Source organism: Cibotium barometz, chromosome 45 (genome assembly GCF_041138505.1).
Source record: "Cibotium barometz isolate CiBa-2024 chromosome 45, ASM4113850v1, whole genome shotgun sequence".
Lineage (NCBI taxonomy): Eukaryota > Viridiplantae > Streptophyta > Polypodiopsida > Cyatheales > Cibotiaceae > Cibotium > Cibotium barometz.
The window spans coordinates 41,565,016-41,572,344 of NC_141090.1; positions in this window are offsets into that span (position 1 = coordinate 41,565,016).

A 7,329-nucleotide genomic window follows, 5' to 3' on the forward strand; every position below is an offset into this window, starting at 1 on the left:
GAATTCAAGAAAGCTAAAAAAATTGGGTCCAATGTGAGGAATTGGGTATTGATCAACTAGATTGATTACTCCAAAGAATTCAATGGTGAAGCCTTAACCTTGACCTGGCATAGGTTGTAGCTCTCAAAGATATGCACATGGGTTGCAATTCAAATGAAAATGAGCGGTGTTAAGTGATTTATTTCACCTTGAGTAAGGCTCATGACCTTAATTAATATCCCCATTAAAGCTCAGACGTGGGGAGCCTTAGTGAACATTGCATCCCACCCATAAATAAATCCATAGAGTGGTAGAACCCATTGATCTGCATCCTTACCTAAGGATTTTGATTTTGGCTTATAGCCACTATGCAAAGAAGCTTTACCTTTGCCTTTCTGACTGGCAACAAAAGCTTAGTCACCAACTTGCAAAATAGATCTATTTTGCCTAGACTACTCTTCTTGCAAGAGTACTAAAACCAACTCATCAAATGTAAGGGGATTTGGATTTCCCTTCATCATGAGTCTAAGGGTAGAGACAAAACTCTGATAAGAATCCGGCAATGCATTAAGAATTGTGGGCACCAATGTACTATCAAGATATATCTCATTCATACTAGCGAGCTGCTCCTTAAAATCTTTGATCCTGGTCAAGAAGTTGTCCATTAAGTATCCCTCATTCATGTGCTCAGACTCCAACTGTTTGCGTATATATGCAACACGTGCTTCATTGAGCACTTGGTATAATGTAGCAAGTGCATCCCATGCTTGTTTTGAAGTCTTACATGATTGAATACGAGGAATAATGCTTCGCTTCTTCACGGAAAGTGCAAGCAATGCATGTTCCTGTGCATCTCTTCCATCTCATCTCCTTTGAGGAGCAGTGGGAGATATTGGTGGTGCATGTGGAGGAGCCACATCTATATCAGATTCTACTTCAAATGTGCCTCCTCATCTCCTTTGAGGAGCAATGGGAGATATTGGTGGTGCATGTGGAGGAGCCACATCTATATCAGATTCTACTTCAAATGTGCCTGCAACTTATGGTTGCACTGGTAGTTGTGAAATAGGATGAGTTTCACTACCATTGTGACCACATTCCAAAGGCCTTTAGTAACCAATACATGCCTCATCATATAGGACCACAATGGGTAGTTAGTCCCATCAAGTTTGTCCTCCTCAGTAGACAACATGTTGAATACATCACTACTGCTAGCCATGACTGTCTACCAAATGCAAAATCTTTCAACACACTGCAAGTACTTAGTATTCATTGAATGCAATCCCAGATGGTTGCCAACTGACTGAATCACCTACAAAGTGTATGAAAAATAACAGAGACCAGAGAATAGAGTGTCAGAGAATAGAGTGTTACTGGCAAAAGTATGATGGTCGATGTTGAAGACACTGTAGATGCTGTTGCACACCAAATCTTTGCTGTTGCACAGCCCAAACACCCAAAATCGAGTAGAACCAATCCAAAATGATGCCTCTCCAGAACGTTTGTAGAAACCTTGTGGTGCCCAAAACACACCCGAATTGTGCCGCGGACCCCGAAAACTCTATATACTACAGTACAATATATACAAAACACTACAGTGTATACCTTCTTCTCCTATGAGGGTATCTCAATTGAAGACAAAAAAACAGGGTCGTGAGGAGGGAGACAGACTACTAGATCAAGTGTCAAGGAAGCTAGCTCTGATACCAATTGTTGGAATTAGGGTTAGGGTTGCAACAATGCACACACACAAGATAGAGAAGCTTGAGAGTACACGAACTCACTAGATTAGAATGAACAAATGTGTTCCAGATACAAAAGATAAGTACACACCTCAAAATGAGTAGATAAGAGGGTGTACATACGCACGGGCGGAAAAACCTCCTACTGAGGGAAAATGTGCCTCGACGGTCCTAAGTGTGTTCACACACATCACTACCATATAATGCTACAACATTGGTACAAAGAATTAAGAAAAATACAGACTTAAAGGTAAAACTGGAGTAGGCAAAAGAACAGATTCAAAGAGAAGTGGGCACACAACAAGGAACAAGCAAGCATCTAGGCTCAACAGCTACTACATTCTAGGCTAAGGAAGAGGAATTACAAAGCAACTTGAAGTCAATATCCGTAGCTCTTAAGGATGCTGATCACAAAGTGCTCCAGCTTCAACAAGAAAGAGAACAAATAAATAAAGCTAATGCAGATAAGGTACAGGCACTGAATGAAACCATCAACACCAAATCCTTGGAAATGCAGAAGCTGATGGACAACCACAAATAGGAAATGCTGCAGATTACTCAACAGCTCCAAGCTAGTCAATCTTTGGCCACCGCTAAAAGGTTTCAAAAGATTACAGAGGCTCAAGAAATGGAAGCTGTGGCCTGACGAGCACATGAAGCTGCCACAATATGCTTTTGAATAATTGGATGCTGCAAGACTGGTGTGAGAAACAACCATCTCAAATCTTCTAGCCACCAAGGATTCTCAGATACAGGAATTGGAGCGCTAACTAGCAATCCGAGAACGCAGCGAAAGACAAGAGCCTACCGATGGATTGCGACTACTTCTTAAGCAAGCCTCCTCAGAGATAGGTTCGTTGTTGCGCCAGTAACTCCTCAGGCCCCTCCTCAAACTTTGACTCTCTTTTTGTCTACACTAACACTCTCTTTACTACAATATGAAATCGATTTGTCTGATGATTTGAGCCTAGGAGAATTAACACTAATTAAACAAAATACAGAGCGTGATGCTGACCCTACTATAATCATGGGGATTTTCTGAGGGGACCTAGTCCTAACTGACCAAAAGGATGTTTTCTTCTATCCATTACACACTATTGTGCTCAACCTTCATAGTTGGTGTCAGGTGTTGTAAAACTCAGACATCCTGGACAATAGTGTCGACAAACTAGACCTGTTTGTTCCAGATGATATTCCTAATACACCAGCCAATTATGAGGTTGTAGCTCACAGTTACCATGGGGATCATCAGTCATGGGTGGTTATAAGTATATAATACCCATCAACATTTAAATCTCTGTGAGTCTACACTATATCATCCTTTTGGCATTCTTAAATTGTATCGAAATATCCACAAACATCTAGAAGCCATGCTAACAACCGTACTTTGTAATTTTGATAAAATACATATCGAGTATCCTAATATACCTCTGGAGGACATCATTAAGCTACAAGAATTTATGAAGCTAAACAAACCCACCCACCCACCCCCTAGTTTCGGAGAAGGTCAAGAGGAAACATCAAGCTCCTCATATAATCCAACTTATCCTGTATTGCAAGTAAATTACTTAATCCATACCCGAGTGTTCCTCCTACTGATAAATCTCAGGTCGATTGTATATTTTATAGTTTTCTTCTCATCCCTTAGAATTTCCCACTAACATTCTCGCCCCCGAGGAGTTGCCGGCACCGTCTCCACCACGGCTAACTCAAGACGTTAGTCACACTCTACCCCAAGATACTCTTGAGCCATTTACTGATAATACTATTCTTGAGTCTTTGTCTGCCTGCAGAATATGAGGGATTAATCAGAGCAAGGAACCCTCTACTCAAGCCAAAGTTAATGTTCAAAGTGTTAATGCAAGCAACACCTTTTGAACATACCAGGTGGATCTTGCCAGAGGCATATTCTCATGTTACTCCACAACGAAGCAACCATATGTACCATACCCTCTCTAAGAACCAAAGCCATAATTAGAAGCATTATTGTCCTTGGTTAGGGAGGGCACCTTATGGTCAAATGTGGCATGACATACAAAGCTGGCAAACTTGGCTGATTTACTTGACATTAGAATTGTTACATTCATGATCAATTACTACTTCTCGCCCCGCAGGTGGAGAAAGACAAATCCATTCCATACACGAGGGGGATATACAACCATTATCACAAATGATGCCAACCCCAAACTTGAAGATTTTGGTATACAACCGACATGGAGGAGGGAGTATCTGACTATTCCAGAATATAGTCATCAATATATGTGTGCCCTGCCAACACAGAGAGAGTGGATCCTTTGTATATGCCAATGAAAATAATATGGACACCATTGGAATTCCATGAGGCTAAGCAGAGAGATTCACATGTCTGAAAACTTTCCTATATGTTTGTATGCTTGTGTGTGGAGAAGTGAGAGAGCGTGATTGCCTTGTGTGGTGGTGTGAGTGACTCTACGGTGACAGCATGGAGGTGAAGCTTGGAGGATTGGAGCTTCTCAAGTGAGCTTGGAGACTTTAAGGGACACGAGCTCGGAGCATTGGTAAGTTGCCTACGACAGTTGTGTTCTATTGCTTCTTCCAAAGAGAATGCATAGAGATCCTTCTTGGAGGTGTAGTAGCCCATAACAGTTATTCATGCCATGATGGATATCTTTTCTTCTAGAAGAGATTGTGTATTACACAACCTTTCAGACAATTCGTATTGGAAGAAATGCATCAACTGCCATACATGGGTCATCAAGGTGTTTTAACTATGTTACAATTAGTCTCTAGATAATTCTTTTGGCCTTATCTTAAACAAGATGTAGAAAAATTTATGGGGGCTGAATGTTCTATTTGTCATAAATTAAAAGCTACAAAGGTAAGACCCAAGGACTTCTTACACTTTTACCAATCGCTAATGATACTTGGGAACAAATATCTATGGACTTCATTACAGGTTTGCCTACTACATCTGGTCATAATGACATGATTTGGACTATAGTCAATGGTTTAAGTAAGTACGCTTATTTCTTGATTTGGACTATAGTTAACCGTTTAATAAGCAAGCTTATTTCTTACCTTGTAAGAAAACATTGACTTCTTAGCAAGCCGTGATTATGTTTATCAAGCAAATATTTGTACATCACAGATTGTCAAAATTCATTGTTTTTGACAGACTCTAGATTCTACAGGAACTATTGGATCACTCTTTTCTCCAACTTAGGCACTAAGATAGATTTTTCCAAAAAAGAATGGACAAATTGAGGTTAATAATAATACTATCTTGGATCTACTCAGAGCCTATGTTGCCCAACAAACTAATTCATGGGATAAGTATATTCATCTTCTCCAGTTTTCTTATAATAATACTCCTCATTTGACTACTGGTCGATCACCTTTCGAAACTGTATATGGAAAACCTTGCCTATTCTTGCAACTAAACTTTACCAATATATCAAAGCTGCTAAATCAATTCCCTGAATGACGTAAAACATTCTATTGCACATGCTCAAAAAAAATATGTTAAGAAAGAAAACCATAATTGTAAAGCTATATCTTTTGAAATTGGAGATTATGCACTTTTGAGAATTGAGAAGTGCAGAGTGTTGAAAAATTCCCAGCTATTAAGCTTGCCCCAAGATTTTATGGACTTTTTAAGGTGATTCACAACATAACTTGAATTACCTTGTCATTGGCAGATTCATAACTCATTTCATATGAGTTTGTTAAAATCTTTTAGGGAATAGCTTTCCACTCATCCTGTGTATGAGGAACTACCTCTTAATTGAGGGTAGTAAGGAAGAAATTTTTATTCTAGATACTATCATTGATCATCAGATTACATCAACTCATACTGGAAATCAATATAGCAAAATTTTGGTGACTTTTTAGAATCATTTTTGTGAAGATGCAATATGGGTGCCTGAGAAATACTTTCCCTTTGGGATCCTCTGTTCTTTTCAACAAGAGGGAATGTTATGAGAATATATTTTAAGCTCTCTTAAAAATATTATTCTATCCTCTTAGGTAATTCAAGGACGTTTGGATTATCTTTGTGTCAAGCCAAATCATGCTAATATCATGGGTGATGCCATTATAAATATTAATACGTTTGGTATACATTGACGTATGGTTGGGGCCTCCAATGTTTGTTATAGTTGGTTTGTATGGAAGGGTGATTCCTGGGTTACTTCTGCCTAGCAAACATGTGTGTGGTGATGGTTTGTATACCTATGAAATAATTATTTACCAATTTATTCTTGGTTATTTTATAGATGAAGAGGATTCAAAATATTGAGAAGATTCGATTGTAGCCAACCAGTTACTCTACCTAGGGGATTTACTCTACTTTGAATAAGCGAATTGGTTGGCTACAATGTTGACTACTAACCCTCCATCCACTAGGGATCTAGAATGTAACATCCTTCGATCCATACTCCCACTTTTGGACTACCTAGGTGAATGAAGGCATCAACTTCATGAACTTTCTTGTCCATCTTGGAAGGGTTCTCTAGAGGTGAGGTCATGGTTGGTCTCAAACCTCTCCATCCACTAGGGCATCTGGAATGTAACAACTCCCACTTTTGGAGTGCCTAGGTGAATGAAGGCATTAACTTCATGAACTTTCTTGTCCATCTTGGAAGGGATATCTAGAGGTGAGGTCATGGTTGGTCTTAAACCTCTCCATTTTTGGAGAGAGGAGCATTGAACCTCTTCTTACAAGTTGTAGATAAAAGGTCTTGGAAGGGTTCTCTAGAGGTGAGGTCATGGTTGGTCTCAAACCTCTCCATCCACTAGGGCATCTGGAATGTAACAACTCCCACTTTTGGAGTGCCTAGGTGAATGAAGGAATCAACTTGATGAACTTTCTTGTCCATCTTGGAAGGGATATCTAGAGGTGAGGTCATGGTTGGTCTTAAACCTCTCCATTTTGGAGAGAGGAGCATTGAACCTCTTCTTACAAGTTGTAGATAAAAGGTCTTGGAAGGGTTCTCTAGAGGTGAGGTCATGGTTGGTGGTCTCAAACCTCTCCGTTTCAAGAGACAGGAGCTTTGAACCTCTTCCTACAAAAGTGGAGACAAGATGAGGAATTGCATAAAGGTGATATTGGTATCCAAGTCTTTGACAAGATCATAATCTTTGATTGTCTCTATAAGCTTCTCCAACCTTGCTGGAAAGGGAGTCACCCCTACTTAGATGGCTTTGGGGTTTTACAAGGGTGAAACAAAGGTAGGATCCTCTTTGCAAGGAAGAGATGTTTGGAGAGGTTCTTCCCATATAAGATCATGTACATGAGCATGGGTGTGAGCCTGCTTTGTCTTGGGGTTTGAGGGTACCTTCTCTTGACGCATTACTTCTCCCATTATTATTGGTGGTGCCTTGGGGATACTAACTTCCTTCTCCTTTCCCTTGGGGAGGTTTTGGGAGAAAATTTACTCTTTGGGGAGGATTCCACCTTGGGATTGTAAGTGTCTCTGTGTCTTTGCTATTAGTCCAAGTAACTATTGTTGCTAGCTCCACAAAGTTGGTGCTTGTCTCTAGAGAAGTCTTTTCCTCCTTTAGTTCCTTGATGAAAGTTAAAGGGCTAGGCAATCTTTGGTAGTGTGACCTTCCCCTTTGCATCTTCCAT